Source organism: Tamandua tetradactyla, chromosome 5 (assembly GCF_023851605.1).
Source record: "Tamandua tetradactyla isolate mTamTet1 chromosome 5, mTamTet1.pri, whole genome shotgun sequence".
Lineage (NCBI taxonomy): Eukaryota > Metazoa > Chordata > Mammalia > Pilosa > Myrmecophagidae > Tamandua > Tamandua tetradactyla.
Window position 1 is genome coordinate 104,506,197 of NC_135331.1, and position 17,331 is coordinate 104,523,527.

At 36.7% G+C, this 17,331-nt stretch overlaps 1 protein-coding gene and 1 pseudogene across 1 annotated transcript in view; one reads left to right on the forward strand and one right to left on the reverse strand.

Annotated features, from left to right (window-relative positions):
- The window catches only part of CYP39A1 (cytochrome P450 family 39 subfamily A member 1), a 198,767-nt gene that overhangs the window by 160,862 nt on the left and 20,574 nt on the right, over positions 1–17,331 (reverse strand). The gene's annotated exons all lie outside the window — the stretch shown is intronic.
- On the forward strand, positions 12,191–13,006 carry LOC143683263 (ribose-phosphate pyrophosphokinase 2 pseudogene; annotated as a pseudogene).

A 17,331-nucleotide genomic window follows, 5' to 3' on the forward strand; every position in this document is an offset into this window, starting at 1 on the left:
CTTCCTGGCAATGTGGGACAGAAATCCTAGAATGAGCTGAGACTCAGTATCAAGGGATTGAGAAAAACCTTCTCAACCAAAAGGGGGAAGAATGAAATGAGACAAAGTAGCAATGGCTGAGAGATTCCATACAGAGTTGAGAGGTTATCCTGGAGGTTATTTTTATGCATTAAGTAGATATCACCTTGTCATTCAAGATGTAATGGAGAGGCTGGAGGGAACTGCCTGAAAATGTAGAGCTGTGTTCCAGTAGCCATGTTTCTTGAGGATGATTGAATAATGATATAGCTTTCACAATTTGTGTGATTGTGAAAATCTTGTGTCTGAAGCTCCTTTTATCTATCTTGTCAACAGACAAGTAGAACATATGGAATAAAAATGAATAATAGGAGGAAAAAATGTTAAAATAAGTTTAGTATGAAATGCTAATGAAAGCGAGGGGTAAGGGGTATGGTATGTATAATCTCTTTTTTTCTGTTTTTGTTTTATTTCTTTTTCTGTTGTCTTTATATTTCTTTTTCTGAATTGCTGAAAATATTCTAAGAAATGATGAATATCCAACTAAGTGATGATATTGTGAACTACTGATTATATATATTGATGTTTTAGTTCATTTGTCAAATTTTTTAAATTAATAAATAGATTTTTTAAAAAGATAATCAAATGACCAGATATTTGCAAAAAAATCGCAGGGTATACTAAAATGCAGGAAAATATGGTTCAATCAAAGAAAGAAATTTAAAAGTCAGAGAAGACACAGAATTTGGAACAAATAATCAATGATGTTCAAACAAATCTCCTTAATCAATTCAAGGAGATGGCTGCAGGATATTAAGACACTGGGTGAGTATAAAGAAGAATTTGAAAGCATACAGAGAAAAAAACCAGCTCTTATGGAAATGAAAGATACTATAGATGAAATTAAAAATATTCTAGAGATGCACAACAGCATATATGAAGATTCAGAAGAAGGGATCACTGAGCTAGAAGACAGAGCAAAAGAAAAGATGGAGAAAAGAGTGGAAAAATTTGAGTAGGGTCTCAGGGAAATGATTGGCAACAATAAGCACATATGCATGATGGGTGTCCCAGAAGGAAAAGAGAAGGGAAAAGTGCCAGGAGGAATATTTGAGGACATAATAGCTGAAAAATCTCCAACCCTTATAAAAGACATAAATATGCAAATCCAGGAAACCCAATGTATTCCAAACAAAATAAATCTGAATAGATCTACTCCAAGACACATACTAATTAGAATATCAAATGCCAAAGAGAAAGGGAATTCTAAAAGTAGCAAGAGAAAAGCGATTCATTACATACACATTCAAGGGAAGCCAAATAAGATGAAGTGCAGAAACCATGGAGGTGAGAAGGACATAGTACGATCTACTTAAGACACTGAAAGAGAAATCTGCTAGCCAAGAATTCTTGATTCAGCAAAGTTGTCCTTAAAAAACTGAGGGAGAGTTTAAAATATTCACAGATAAACAGAAGCTGAGAGAGCTCATTAATAAGATATCTGCCCTCCAAGAAATATTAATGAGTGTTTAGCCAGCTGCAAAGGAAAAAAACAGAAGAGAGAGGCTTGGAGGGGATTACTGAAATGAAGATGATCAATAATGGTAACATAGAGATAAGAAGTGAGAAAAAAATAGATCTGACAAATAAAAGCCAAAGAAAAAAATGTTTGAAGAACTGCTTTCACAATAATAACACTGAATGTTAACAAATTAAACTCCCCAATCAAAAGACAAAGATTGGCAGAATGGATTTTAAAATATGGTGCATTTATATGTTGTTTATAAGAGACTCATTTTATATTAAAGATACAAAAAAGACTGAAAGTGAAAGAATGGAAAAAGATATTCAACATAAGCAGTAACAACAACAACAACAAAAATGCTGAGGTAGCCACACTAATTTCAGACAAAATAGACTTTAATGCCAAAGTGTTAGAAAAAGGACATAATATATTAATAAAAGGGACAATTCATCAAGAGATATAACAATCATAAATATCTCTGCACCTAACTATGGTGCGCTAAAGTACATGACACAAACACTGACAAAATTGAAGGGAGTAATAGACATCTCTACAATAATAGTGGGAGACTTAACACACCACTCTCTAAATAGACAGAACATCTAAACAGGATCAATAAGGAAACAGAGAACCTAAAAAATATGATAAATGAATCAGACGTAACAGAAGGATACAGATTCATCTCAAGTGCTCATGGAACATTTCCAGGGTAGACCACATCCTAGGCCACAAAACAGGTCTTAATAAAGTTTGAAAAATAAAATTATACAAAGAACTTTCTATGATCATATGGAATAAAGCTGGACATCAGTAACTGCCAGAGAACTGGAAAACACACAAATACATGCAGGTTAAACAACACACTCTTACCGGTAGAAATATCGGCTATATTTCTTCCGGTATGCACTGCCTTTGCTGCATTTCATATGTTTTGATATGTTGTGTTCTCATTTTCATTTGTCTCAAGATATTTTCTGATTTTTCTTGCAATTTCTTCTTTCACCTACTGGTGAAAGGACATAGTACGATCTACTTAAGACACTGAAAGAGAAATCTGCTAGCCAAGAATTCTTGATTCAGCAAAGTTGTCCTTAAAAAAATGAGGGAGAGTTTAAAATATTCACAGATAATATAAACAGAAGCTGAGAGAGCTCATTAATAAGATATATTACAAAGGAAGAAAGAGCTAAAATCAAAGACTTTACTGAATACCCAGAGAAACTTGAGAAAGAGCAGCAAACCAATCCCAAAGCAAATAGAAAAAAAGAAATAATAAACATTAGAGCAGAAATAAATGAAACTGACAACTAAATACAAAGACAACAGAGAGAATCAATAAAATCAAAAGTTGGTTCTTTGACTTCAATAAAATATTTCAACCCTTAGTTAGACTGACAAAGACAAAAAGAAGGTGCAAATAAATAAAATGAGACATGATGGGAGTCATTACCATGGGCTCCATAGAAATAAAGATGATCATAAAAGGGTACTATGAACAACTGTATGCCAATAAAACAGACAACTTAGATGAAATGGAAAATTTTCTAGAAACATACAAAACAAACTTAATCAAGAAGAAATAGAAGACCTCAAGAAGCCAATCACAATAAAGAGATTGTGTCAGTCACCAAAAACTACCCAAAAAGAATATGCCAGGGTAGATGGCTTCATAGATGAATTTTAGCTTCATAGGTGAATTTTACCAATCATTCCAAGTAGAAATAATACCAATCCTGCTCAAACTCTTCTCAAATATTGAAGAAGATATTTCCACTACCTAACTCATTCTGTGGAGCAAAACATCACCCTAATACCAAAGCCTGACAAAGATATAACAAGAAAAGAAAATTAATAACCAATCTCTAATGAACATATATATATAAATACTCAACAAAATATTTTAAAATTGAATCCACAGCACATTAAAAGAATTATACACCATGACCAAGTGGGTTTTATCACAGGTATGAAAGGGTGGTTCAACACAAGAAAATCAATTAATGTAACAAACACAATGTATTAACAAATTAAAAGGGAAAAACCACATGATCATCTGGATTGATGCACTAAAGGCATGTGACACAATCTAGCATCCTTTCTTGATAAAAACATTTCAAAAGGTTGGAATTAAAGGAAACTTTTGCAACATGATAAAAGGCATATATGAAAACCCACAGCTAATACCATGCTCAATGGTGAGAGACTGCAAGTTTTTCCTTTAAGATCAATAACAAGTAAGTCCACTGAAACCAATGTTATTCAAGTATGCTAGTTAGAGCAATTAGGCAAGAAAAAGAAAAGGCATCTAGATTGAAAAGGAAGAAGTAAAATTTTCACTCTTTGCAGATGACATGATCCTTTGTGTACCAAGCTCTGAAAAAACAACAAAACTACTACAGCTGATAAACCAGTTCAGCAAAGTGGCAGGATACAAGATCAACCCACAACTATCAGTAGTGTGCCAATACAGTAGTAATGATATATCCAAGGAGGAAATCAAGAAAAAACTCCATTTACAATAACAACTAAAATAACCAAATATCTAGGAATACACTTAGCTGAGGATATAAAGGACCTGTACAGGAAAACCATAAAACATGGCAAAAATAAAGTTTAAAAAGACCTAAATAAATGAAAGGAAATATACCATTAATGGATTGAAGGACTAAATATCATTAAGCTGTCAATTCTACCCCAAATGATTTACAAGATTGTATTGATTTAGAACTCTATGTACCCCAGAAAACCATGTTCTTAAAGTTAATCTATTCCCATGGGTATAAACCTATAGTAAGTAGGACATGTTTATAGCGTATTTCAGTTAAGGTATGGCCTAAGGTGGGTCTTAATCTTCTTAACGGAGTCCTTTATAAATGGGATGAAGAGAGAGTGAGAAAGAGAGAGAGAGAGAGAGAGAGAGAGAGAGAGAGAGAGAGAGAGAGAGAGAGAGAGAGAGAGAGAGAGAGAGAGAGAGAGAGAGCCACAGAATCAAGAAGTTGAAGGCAATGAAACCTGGAAGAGAAGGGAGAGAGCAGCAGATGCTGTCATGTGTGCCTTTCCTTGTGATGGAGGAGTTCAGGGTCACTGGCAGTGGGACTTCAGGAAAAAAGCATTGCCTGATGATACCTTGATATGGATATATTCTCAGACCAAAACTGTAAGCTTTTTTTTTCTTTTTGTACAGTATAACATACATACAAAGCAAAGAAATACAAAAGCAATAGTTTTCAAAGCACTCTTCAACAAGTAGTTACAGGACAAATGCCAGAGTTTCTCATGGGCTACCATACGACCCTCTCAGATATTTCCTTCAGCTGCTCCAGAATAGGCTAGAGGGCTTAAATATTTTTTTATCATCACAGCCAACTTTTATCTTCATTTTTTTTGTGTGTGAAAAATAACATATATAAAAAAAGATAAAAATTTCAAAGCACAGCACCACAATTAATTGTAGAACATATTTCAGAGTTTGACATGGGTTACAATTCTACAATTTTAGGTTTTTACTTCTACCTGCTCTAAAATACTAGAGACTAAAAGAGATATGTTTAATGATTCAGCATTCATATTCATTTGTTAAATCCTATCTTCTCTGTATAACTCCACTATCACCTTTGATCTTTCCATCCCTCTCTTTAGGGATGTTTGGGATATGGCAATTCTAAATTTTCATAGTGGAAGGGTCTGACACTAATATGAGGTAAGAAGATGGAACTATCTGATGTTCTGGAGAGGCTGGGCTAGGTTTCAGAACTTATCTGTTCCAGGGACTCATCTGGAGGTTGTAGGGTTCTGGAAAGTTACTCTAGTGCATCAAACCCAAGTGGAATCTTATATACTGCCCTAGGTGTTCTTTAGGATTGGCTTGAATGATCCTGGTTGGGGGTTGGCAGGTTATGATAAGTAGCAAGGTCTAACTGAAGCTTGTGTAGGAGCAACCTCCAGAGTAGCCTCTCAACTCTATTTGAACTCTCTCTGCCACTGATACTTTATTAGTTACACTTCTTTTCCCCCTTTTGGTCAGGATGGAATTGTTGATCCCATAGGGCCAGCTCTAGATTCATCCCTGGGAGTCATCTCCCACATCACCAGGGAGACTTTCATCCCTGTATGTCATGGCCCACATAGTGGGGGGCAACGATTACACTTGCAGAGTTGGGTTTAGAGACAGTGTGGCCACATCTTAGCAACAAAAGAGGTCCTCCAGAAGTAAGTCTTAGGCATGCCTATAGGTAGTCTAAGCTTCTCTGCTACCTACATAAGCTTCACAAGAATTAGCCTGATGATTGAGGGCATGGCCTATTGATTTGAGTGTCCCTAAAGTTTGACACAGTATCAGAGAATTCCCTATTTGGGGCACTCTGACCTTTCAGATAAATTTGGTTATCGGTTTTTCTATTTCTGAAAAGTAAGTTGTTGGGATTTTGATTGTATATATATATACAATGGAATATTATGCAGCAGTAAGACAAAATGACATTCTGAAGCACATGACAAGATGGATGAGTCCTGAAGACATAATGCTGAGTGAAATTAGCCAGACACAAAAGGACAGACACTGTATAATTCCACTTTTATGACCAGCATAAAGCTATAATCAGAGGCTTATAATATAAAATATAGGGGGCATTAGAGATACATAGAAGTTAGAGATGGGTGAACCATTAGCTAATGTGGCTGAACTCCAATGTAAGGGAATAGATAAAGGTGAAGGTGGTTCTCTAGTGGTTCCATAAGTAATATTACCCTATTGAAGATGAACAAGAATGAAAGGGTTTGTATAGAGCTACATGTATGAATAATTTTCTCAAGAATTACTTCAAAGATATGATTCTTGTACAAAGAGTGATTTTTCCCTTTTAATTTGTTAATGTGCTATATTACATTAATTGATTTTCTTGTGTTGAACCATTCTTGCATTCCTGGTATAAACCCCATTTGGTCATGGTGTATAATTCTTTTAATGTGTTGTTGGATTCGATTTGCTAGTATTTTCGTTGGGAATTTTTCTATCTGTGTTCATTAAGGAGATTGGCCTATAGTTTTCCTTTCTTCTAGCATCTTTAACCAGCTTTGGTATTAAAATGTTATTAGTGTCATTAAATGAGTTAGGTAGTGTTCCTTTTTCCTCAGTTTTTTTTGGAAAAATGTGAGCAGGATTGGTGTTAATTCTTTCCAGAATGTTTGATAAAATTCCCCTGTGAAGCCATCTGGCCCTGGGTTTTTCTTTGTAGGAAGATTTTTGATGACTGATTGGATCAAATTACTTGTGATTGGTTTGTTGTCTATTTCTTCCTGAGTCAATGTAGTTTGTCTGTGTGTTTGTCCATTTCATCTAAGTTGTCTGGTTTGTTGGCATATAGTTGTTCATAGTATCCTCTCATGATTTCTTTTATTTCTTCAGGGTCTGTAGTAACGCACCCCTTCTCATTTCTAATTTTGTTTATTTGCATCCTCCCCCCCCCTTTTTTTTTCAGTCTTGCTAGTGGCCCATCATTTTTTTTTTTTTATTTTCTTAAAGAACCAAATTTTGGTTTTATTGATTCTTTCTATTCTCTTCTTCTCTTATTCATTTAACTCTGTTTTAATCTTTGTTATTTCTCTTCTTCTAATTGCTTTGGGGTTAGTTTGCTATCCTTTCTCAAGTTCCTCCCGGTGAGCAGTTAAGTCCTCAATTTTGCTCTTCTTTTAATATAAGCATTTAGGACAATAAATTTCCCTCTCATCACAGCTTTCGCCACATCTCATATCTTATGATATATTGTATTCTCATTTTCATTTGTCTCCAGATAGCTACTGATTTCTCTAACAATTTCTTCTTTGACCCACTGGTTATCTAAGAGTGTGTTATTTAGCCTCCATATATTTCTGAAAGTTCTCATTCTTTGGTGGTTATTGATATCCAGCTTCATTCCATTGTGATCAGAAAAAGTGCTTTGAATAATTTCAATGTTTTTAAATTTATTTGTGCCCCAGCATATGGTCTATACTGTAGAATGTTCCATGAACACTAGAGAAAAATGTGTATTCTGGTGTTTTGCTTGTCATGACTATTCTAGTTTGCTAGCTGCTGGAATGCAATATACAAGAAACAGAATGGCTTTTAAAAAGGGGAATTCAATAAGTTGCTAGTTTACAGTTCTAAGGCTGAGAAAATGTCCCAATTAAAACAAGTCTATAGAAATATCTAATCTAAGGCATCCAGGGAAAGATACCTTGGTTTAAGAAGGCTGATGAAGTTCAGGGTTTCTCTCTCAATTGGAAGGGCACATGGTGAACACAGTCAGAGTTTCTCTCTCATCTGGAAAGGTACATGGTGAACACAGTGACATCTGCTAGTTTTTCTCCTGGCTTCCTGTTTCATGAAACTCCCCGGGAGGCATTTTCCTTCTTCATCTCCAAAGGTTGCTGGCTGATGGACTTTGCTTCTCATGGCTATGTCATTCTGCTCTGCTCTGAATCTCTCCATTCTCCAAAATGTTAACTCTTCTACAGGACTCCAGAAACTAATCAAGACCCACCCAAATGGGTGGAGACACATCTCCTCTAATCCAGCTTATCAACCACACTTGATTGGGTTACATCTCCAGGAAGATGATCTAATTATAGATTCAAACATACAGTATTGAATAGGGATTATTCTGCATTTATGAAATGGGATTTTGATTAAAACATGGTTTTTCTAGGGTACGTACATGCTTTCAAACCAGCACAATGACCTATATGTCTGTTAGGTGTAATTCATTGTTCAAATTATTTAACTTCTCTATTTCCTTGTTGATCTTCTGTCTGGTTCTTCTATCTATACAGGAGAGTGGTGTATTGAAGTCTCCTATTATTGTTGAAACAGCTATTGCTCCCCTCAGTTTTGTCAATGTCTGTCTCATGTACTTTGGAGCTCCTATATTGGGAGCATAAACATTTATGATTGTTATTTCTTCTTGGTGAATTGTCCCTTTTGTTAATATATAGTGTCCTTCTTTGTCTCTAATGATGTCTTTACATTTAAAGTCTATTTAGTATAATATTAGTATAGCTACTCCTGCTCTGTTTACAACTTACATGGAATACCTTTTTCCATCCTTTCATTTTCAATCTATTTGTATCCTTGTGTTTAAGATGAGTCTCTTGTAAGCAGTATATAGCTGGATTATATTTCTTAATCCATTCTGTCAATCTGTATATTTTAATTTGTAGGTTTGGTCCATTAACATTTAAAATTACTACTGAAAAGGCATTTCTTGAATCTACCATCTTATCTTTTGGATTTTATTTGTCAGATCTATGTATTCTTTTCCATCTTTCTCTTTTTATCCTTTAAGTTACCCTTACTGGTACTCTTCAATTATGTGCCATCCTCCAGACCTCCCTCTCCTTTCTTTTTTTTTTTTTCAACTGGCAGAACTCTCTTTAGTATTTCTTGCAGGGCTGGTCTCTTGTTGACAAATGCTTTCAGGACTTGTTTGTCTATGAATATTTTAATCCCTTCCTCAGTTTTGAAGGACAATTTGGCTGGGTACAGAATTCTTGGCTAGAAGTCTTTTCTTGCAGGATCTTAAATATATCATGCCACTGCTTTCTCGCCTCCATAAGTGCCAGTTGAGTAGTCTGAACCCAGTATTATGTGGTTACCCTTGTATGTAGTAGATTGTTTGTCTCTTTCTGCTTTCAGGATTTTTGACTTGTCTTCAACATTTGACATTTGATTAGGGAAAGCCTATTTGGGTTTATTTTATTTGGAGTTCATTGAGCTTCCTTGACTTGCATATTTACATCCTTTATAAGGGTTGGGAAGTTTTCCCCTATTATATTCTCAACTAATCTTCCCAGACCTTTCTTCTCTTCTTCTTCTGGGACATCAATGATTCTTATATTTGTGCACTTTGTTTTATCCATAATTTCCCTGAGATCCAATTCAGATTTTTCCTTTTATTATTATTTTTTTTGCCATTTGCTGTTTTGAGTGTTTGAAATCAGTTGTCCTGGCCTCTAGTTTGTTTCTTCTTTCTTCTGCCTCTTAAAATCTACTGTTGTGTATGTTTTTTATTTGGTGTACAGCATCTTTAATCTCTGTCACATCTGCTATTTTTCTATTTATTCTTTTAAATTCCTCTTTATGCTCTTCTATTGTCTTCTCGATCATCTTTATGTCATTTGACATCCCATTTATTTTATTTAGTAGAGTTATATGACCATCTTTGATTAGTTGTTCCAAAGTCTGTGTCTCCTCTGTTGTTTCAATTTGGTTTCAACCAAATATATAACTGAGATATATGCTCAGTTATATCTGTCTGCATCATGAGATGCTTAGTGATCTTCTGCTATCTTTGTGGATTGTAAATATGTGGATTGGTTTACTTTAGAAGTTGATTTCCTTCAGTTGCCTAAAGCCTTGTATTTGTGGGATAGATATGGAGTAGATGTGGGGCATGGTACAAGACACAACAGTGTAGTGATGCATTGCACTGAAGGTATAGGCATAGGTAGGGAATGCTGTGCTGGTGTCTATGAGTGTGGATGCCCAGCGGCAGAGAGTATATGGCTGGGTGGGTATACAGGTATGGGGGCCAGGGCTCTGGTGTGTGCTGGTCTAGGGCATGGGCCCTGTGTGCACATGTGCAGAGCTCAGGGCAGTGGGTCAGCACTATACATATATGAGCTGGAGGCAAATGTGGCCCGGCTGCACAGGTCAGTGCTTACCCAGAACTGGGAGCTGTGACTGGGTGCCATGCGCATATGCAGATCTGGGCGGGCCATAAACTGATGTACACCTGAGCAGAGCTCCAGGAGGGTGGAGAGAGGGACTGTATGGGTTGGGGGCAGGTGTAGCCTGGGTATGGAGGTGAGCACTCACAGTCTTTATGAGCTGGCAACTGCTTTCAGGGGGCAGGGAGGCAAAAGCACCTAAACAAACAAACAAAAAGGACAACCCAATTTTTAAAAACGGGCAAAATGTTTGAATAGATGTTTCTCCAAAGAGGATATATAAACGGCTATAAAGCACATTAAAAGATGTTTAGCATCAGTAGCTATTAGGGAAATGCAATGGAAAACCACAGTGAGCACAGGCACAAAGTGTTCTGGGCTGGGACAAACTGAAAAGTTAGGACAATAATAGCTTAGAGGGTTTCTGTGGGAGAGAAGGAGGGTCCTGTTGATGAAAGGCCCTTATTTCCAGTAAAGATGGATAGGGAAGTTACTTCTTAACACTTTTCTCTGTTCTGGGCACTTTTCATGCTCCATATTATGTACAAGAAGCTCAGAGAGGTTAAGCAGTTTCCTCCAAATCACACAGGTGGGAACCCAGGACTGCTTTATCCTGGCCAGCACTCCTGGCTTTGCTCCCAAGACACCGATGATCAGAATCAAAAGCCTACCAGGAAGGTGGGACAAGATAGCAGCAGAGTGAGGAGAGGAATTTAATTCATCCTCTAGGGCAGCTAGTAAAGAGCTAAGAACTGTATGGAACAACTGTTTGGAGGATCTCAGTGATGAACACATATCCTACACAAGTCTGAAATGGTGGAACAGTTGAGATCCCACATAGAAATGGAGGTTTCCCAAGCTGTAGAGGCTGGTACCTCTCCCCCACAGACACAGCAGGCTGGTTCCCTGAAGGAATGAGTAGCCCCACTCCAGCCCCCAGGAACAGCCACTCCTCTGGGCACCATGTATAGCCACCCTATGGGCATGAGAATAGCCACCCCACCTGGCTCTGAGAATGGCTGCCCCACTGAGGGCAGAAAATAGTGGCTTTGCTGGGAATCAATGCCAAGAATAGCTCTTTGCCCCATGCCATCTTGCTCAGCTGGCCACTGCAGTCAGGGAGAGGTGGGGCTAATTAGAAGAGGTGGCTCAAGAAAGCCATCTATTGGTAAGACTCAAGTAGAACTGCATCCCCTCCATGAGATCTGGGCCTTGGTTTGGTGAGTAATTACTAACAAACCAAGTATAAAAGGGGACCTTCAAGGAAAACACAAGCAAATTCAAAACCTTAGGTGAGTCAAGGAAATCAACTTGCAAAACAAACTCATCAAGATAAATGCCCCAAATACAACAGAAATCACAAAGCATGTGAAGATTCAGAAAGATATGGCCCAACTAACTGACCAAATTAAAACACTGGAGGTGACACAGAATTTGGAACAACTAATCAAGGACATTCATAATGACATAAAGGATATCAATATGGCACTAGCGGAGAAAGAAGAATTTGAAAGAATAAACAGAAAAATAGCAGATCTCACAGAGATGAAAGTTTAATTCAAATTAAAAATATATCAGAGAAACAACAGCAGATTTGAAGAGGTGAGTAAGAATAAGCAAGCTAGAAGACACAATGATTGAACTCGAACCCATAAAAGAACAAATGGCAAGAAAGATGGAAAAAATGGAACAGGAGTTCAGAGAAATGATGGAGAGCATGAAGAGCACAAATATAAGAATCATCAGTGTCCCAGAAGGAGAACAGTAAAGGGCTAGGAAGGTTAGTTGAAAAGATAATAGGGAAAACTTTCCAAATCTTATAAAAGATGCAAAAATGCAAATCAAGAATCCTAACGAACCCCAAATAGAATAAATTCAAATAGATATACTCTAAGTATACTAATCAGACTGTCAAATGTTAAAAAGCAGAAAGTCCTAAAAGCAAGAAGAGAAAGGCGATGGAAATCCTCATCATGAGCAACGTCTGCAAGATCGCCTCGTCATCCGGGGTGACCGCTGTCATCCCGTGTTTTCCCTACTCCCGGCAAGATGAAAAAGACAAGATCCGTGCCCCAATTTCTGTAAAACTGTGGCCAATATGCTTTCAGTCGCCGGGGCAGATCACATCATCACCATGGACCTGCACACCTCTCAGATACAGGGATTATTTGCTATTCCTGTGGAGAACTTATACACAGAGCCTGCGGTTCTGCAGTGGATTTGGGAAAACATCACTGCATTATAGTTTCACCCGATGCAGGGGGAGCCAAAAGGGTCACATCAATTGCAGACAGGTTGAACATGGAATTTGCTTTGATTCACAAAGAGAGGAAGAAGGCGAATGAAGTAGACCGGATGGTACTCGTGGGGGATGTGAAGGACCGTGCGGCTATCCTCATGGATGACATGGCCGACATGTGTGGCACCATCTGGCATGCCACCAACAAGCTACTTTCGGCTGGAGCCACCAAAGTTTATGCTATCCTTACCCACGCGATCTTCTCAGGGCCAGCTATTTCCAGAATAAACAGTGCTGCTTTTGAGGCTGTCGTCATTACAAACACAATTCTGCAAGAGGACAAAATGATACACTGCTTCAAGATTCAGGTTATTGATATCTCAGTGATCTCGGCAGAAGCAATCCGGACGACACATAATGGTGAATCTGTGTCTTACCTGTTCAGCCATATCCCACTACAACTCCAAAAGGTGAAGTGTGGAACAAGCCAGCTCATGGTTTCTGTCTTTTCATTTTAGGGCTCAACAGTGCTAAAAATACATCAGTTATTTGTATATTCTGAGAGTCATCCGCTCCCCCCCCCCTTTAAAGTTTGAGACCGTTTATTTCCAGGATTTTTTAGCAGGAGGAGGGGATTTATTTACTTTTTAATGAACTCTCTTAAATGAGAAATGTTTATGTTTTCTTGACTTGCTCTGACTTGTTCTGACTTTTTCCTTTGTTCTTTCAGTGCTTTGAGGCCACATCTTTAAGTAAATAATTCTATTGTGAAAATTCCTAGTTATGTATATTTCAAGGGTTGCCAAAGGTAACTTCCAATTAAAACCTAGTGTAAATATATGATGAGAAGACCTATGGACATTTGGGGTAACATCCTGTGTAGAATTCACCATTTACTTTTGAGAGAAGCTTGGAAAATGTATAATTCCTTGAGGTTTGTTTTTTTTTTTTTTTTTTTAATTAGTAACCGGGGTTCAAATAAGCCACCTTACTTACTGTGCTTAATTTGAACAAAATGTCATTTAGCTTGAGATGACTGAGACACGCTTCTTTTTTTGATGGATGTTTAGACACACTGGAGGTAATTCTTTTATTAACAGGTCTGAAAAACATCTTATAAATGTCATTTTCCTGAAATTCCATGTCCTAAAATCCCTAAATTGTGTTCAGCAGGAGATGTGATTTAGAAACTGCTTTGTGACATAGTCCCTGAGCTCAATGCTGCATTGTCACCTTCCTCTCCATTCCAGATAGAAGTAGATAGTACAGGCTGATTTCCAGTTCTTTGGGGTACACCTCACATCCTATCATCTTGTTCTTTTGCATCATAGTTTTAGCTATAGCTTTTACTTTTCCAATAATTTCATGTTGTGGATTTCCACCAAAATAAAGACTCCTCCAAATCCCCTCAAATTTACTAGTCTGATCCTTATTTTCCTTTTGACATAAATAAAAAAGGCAAATTTTTAGGAAAGCCACCAAATGCATATTTGACTATCGTTTTGTTTTTGATGAAATGTTCTTTTGCCCTTTGTAATTTGAAGTAGCAAGTCCCTAGGCAACTGATTATTTTATCTAAGGTTTTTATATGAAAAGTGTACGTAGGCGAAGCCTCCAAAAAAAGTACAAGTAAGTAAATATTGCTCCATTAGGATAATGTTCGAAAAAGCATAGCCCCAACATGATGGCAGCGGGGAAATTCACTGAAGAGTGTGTTCTCCGGAAGACGGACTTAATGTGCTCCTGCTTCTGCATTGGAAACCAAACATTGGGCAGTTTGTGAATTTTACTATATACATATTGGTGAGATGGAGAGCTAAACTACTGAATTAAGTCCCAAAAGAATAGAATTCACCTATATGGACAAAGCCTAGTAATAATAAACAAACTTCTCTCCCATCTGCTGATCTTAAAACTTATAGTAAATAAATTCTGAGTATTTTAGATTCTGTGGATGGAAAATCAAACTACCAAAATCATTAACAAACTTAAAAAGTAGCATTTAGGGTTTTGAACTTCTCTACAGCAGAGGATGAACTGAAGTTATACAGTAACATTTTAGTTGTTGTAGAAATCAGCATTTTACTGTACCTAAAACAGGCTGTTGGGAAAAAATTACATTGTAGCTTGGTAAAATCAGCTATCCAATACAGATTGACTATATATAGAAAGAGTTTCCTTGAGAAGTATAAAGAGCTGATTTTGATGCTATATATTTTTTTTTATTTTTGATAACTGTGACATCTGTATTTGTTGGAATTTCTTTGCTTAGAGAAATGGAAATTAATTGTGGACACGTATATGTAGACTACATGCATATTATTTGTAGGCATGCATAAATGCTTACAAATCAAACGTAGACATGTCGACATGACTAAAACCAGGTGATTTAAAGGTAATTGTTTCAACTGAGATATTTAGAATCTATAACTGTATAGTTACTTTAAAAATAATGATCTCTAAATTTAAAAAAGGATATAAAAATCTGTCTTGTCATGCTCTGAGTTAAGAAATGAGTGTTTCTGTCATTATCTAACCCCACTTTGTATTTTAAAGTACTCTTGGATACACCAATAAACTAATACAACTGACTTAGAGGTGGCACAGTAGCAATGTCGAAATTAACTATTTGATGGTTTCAGTTCAGCAAAGGAGCTGAAGACCCCTCGTAAGCAGCTTAATCCCACAACTTTCACATTCCTGCTGTTTGTGGGTGTGGAAACTGAAGTGAGATCACCAAATATTTGGGTCCTGTTCAACTGTTGAATGTGGGCAGACTTGGTAAACAACTAGGCAAAAAGGAGAGCCAGAGAAATATAAATATACCAAAATTGTTTGGCCTTAAACAAAATTGTATCAGTGAATTTATAGATATTCATATTATAATTTGCCTTTGTTAGATATCTTGTCAACTATATTCAGAAGTGTAGTATTTGCAGTGCTTGTATTAGTTTAAAATTTGGACTTTTAAGTTCCTCCCATATTGTGTTAAAACATTTCAATAAAATCATGCTGCCATGTGCTCTTTTCTTTCAAAAAAAAATTCAGTAAAGTGGCAGGATATAAAATGAATGCACAAAATCAGTAATGTTTCTATACAAAAGTAATGACCTGAGGAGACAATTAAGGAAAGAATTCCATTCAAAATAGGGCCTAAAAGAAATGTTAGTTACCTGTACACAGAAAATTACAAAACATTGCCAAAAGAAATCAAAGAAGATCTAAACTGAGGGAAAGACATTCCATGTTCAATGATAGGAAGGTCAAATGTTGTCAAGATGGCCATACTACCCAAACTGATCTATAGATTCAATGCAATACCAATCAAAATTCCAACAACCTACCTTGAGGACTTAGAAAACCTTGTTACCAAATTTATTTGGAAGGAAAAGAGACTTTGAATAGCTAAAAGTATCCTAAAAGAGAAGAGCAAAATGGGAGAACTAAAACTTACTAACTTTAAAGCTTATTATAAAGCCACAGTGGTCAAAACAATATCATGGTATTAGCACAAATACAGAAGTATTGATCAATGGATCCAAATCAAGACTGCAGAGATAGACCACCAAATCTATAGTCAATTGATCTTTGACAAGGCCCCCAAATCCACTGAACTGGGACAAAACTGTTTTTTCATTAAATGGGCATGGGAGAGCAAGATATCAATAACCAAAAGAACAAAGCAAGACTCCTATCTTACATCCTATACAAAAATTAATTCAAAATATTCCAAGTCCTAAATATAAGAGCCGTACCATAAAACTCCTAGGAAAAAAATATAGGGAAACATCTTCAAGAACTAATAATAGGACGTAGCTTCTTAAACTTTAAATCCAAAGCATAAGCAATGAAAGAAGAAAATAGATAAATGGGAGCTCCCCAAAATCAAAGCCTTGGGCAATGCAATGGTGGCTTAACAGGCAGAATTCTCGCCTGCCATGACAAAAACCCAGGTTTGATTACTGGTGCCTGCCCATGTAAGAAAAGGAAAAAAAAAAATCAAAAGCCTCTATTCCTCAAAACACTTTGTCAAAAAGTTAAAGAGGCAGCCAACTCAATGGAAGAAAATATTTGGAAACCACATATTGGATAAAGGCTTGATATCCTGTGTACATGAAGAAATGTTCAGTGGTAGAATTCTTGTCTGCCATGAAAGAGACCTGGGTTCAATTCCCGGCTCATGTATTTCAGAAAAAAAATTTTTTTCAACAAATAGTGCTGTAATAATGGGATACTCATATGAAAAAATAAAAAAGAAATGTGATCCCTAGCATACAAAAAATTATACAATTAAACAACAAAAGAACAAGCAACCCTACCTTAAAATGGTCAAAGAATATAAATAAACACTTATCCAAAGAACAAATACAAATGCACATGAGGAGCTGCTTGTCTTCATCAGTTATAAGGTGTTCTAGTTTGTAAGCTGCCTGAATGCAATATACCAGAAACAAAATAGCTCTTAAAAGGGGAACTTATTAAATTACAAGTTTGCAGTTCTAAGCCCATGAAAATGTCCAAATTAAGGCTTCTAGAGAAAGATAAAAGGGTTGATGAAGTTCAGGGTTTTGCTCTCAGCTGGGAGGGCACATGGTGACATCCGCTAGCTTTCTCTCCTCATTTCATAAGGCTTCCCTAGGGGCATTTTCATTCTATATCTCCAGGTCTCTGGCTGTGTGGGCTCTCTCAGCACTCTTGCTTTTTCCAAAATGGTTCCCTCTTAAAGGGGACCAGTAAGCTACCCCATTTTGAATGGGTGGATTCACATCTCCTTGGGAACCATCTGAACAAAAGTTACCACTCACAATTACATGGGTCACATCTCCATGGAAACAATAAAAAT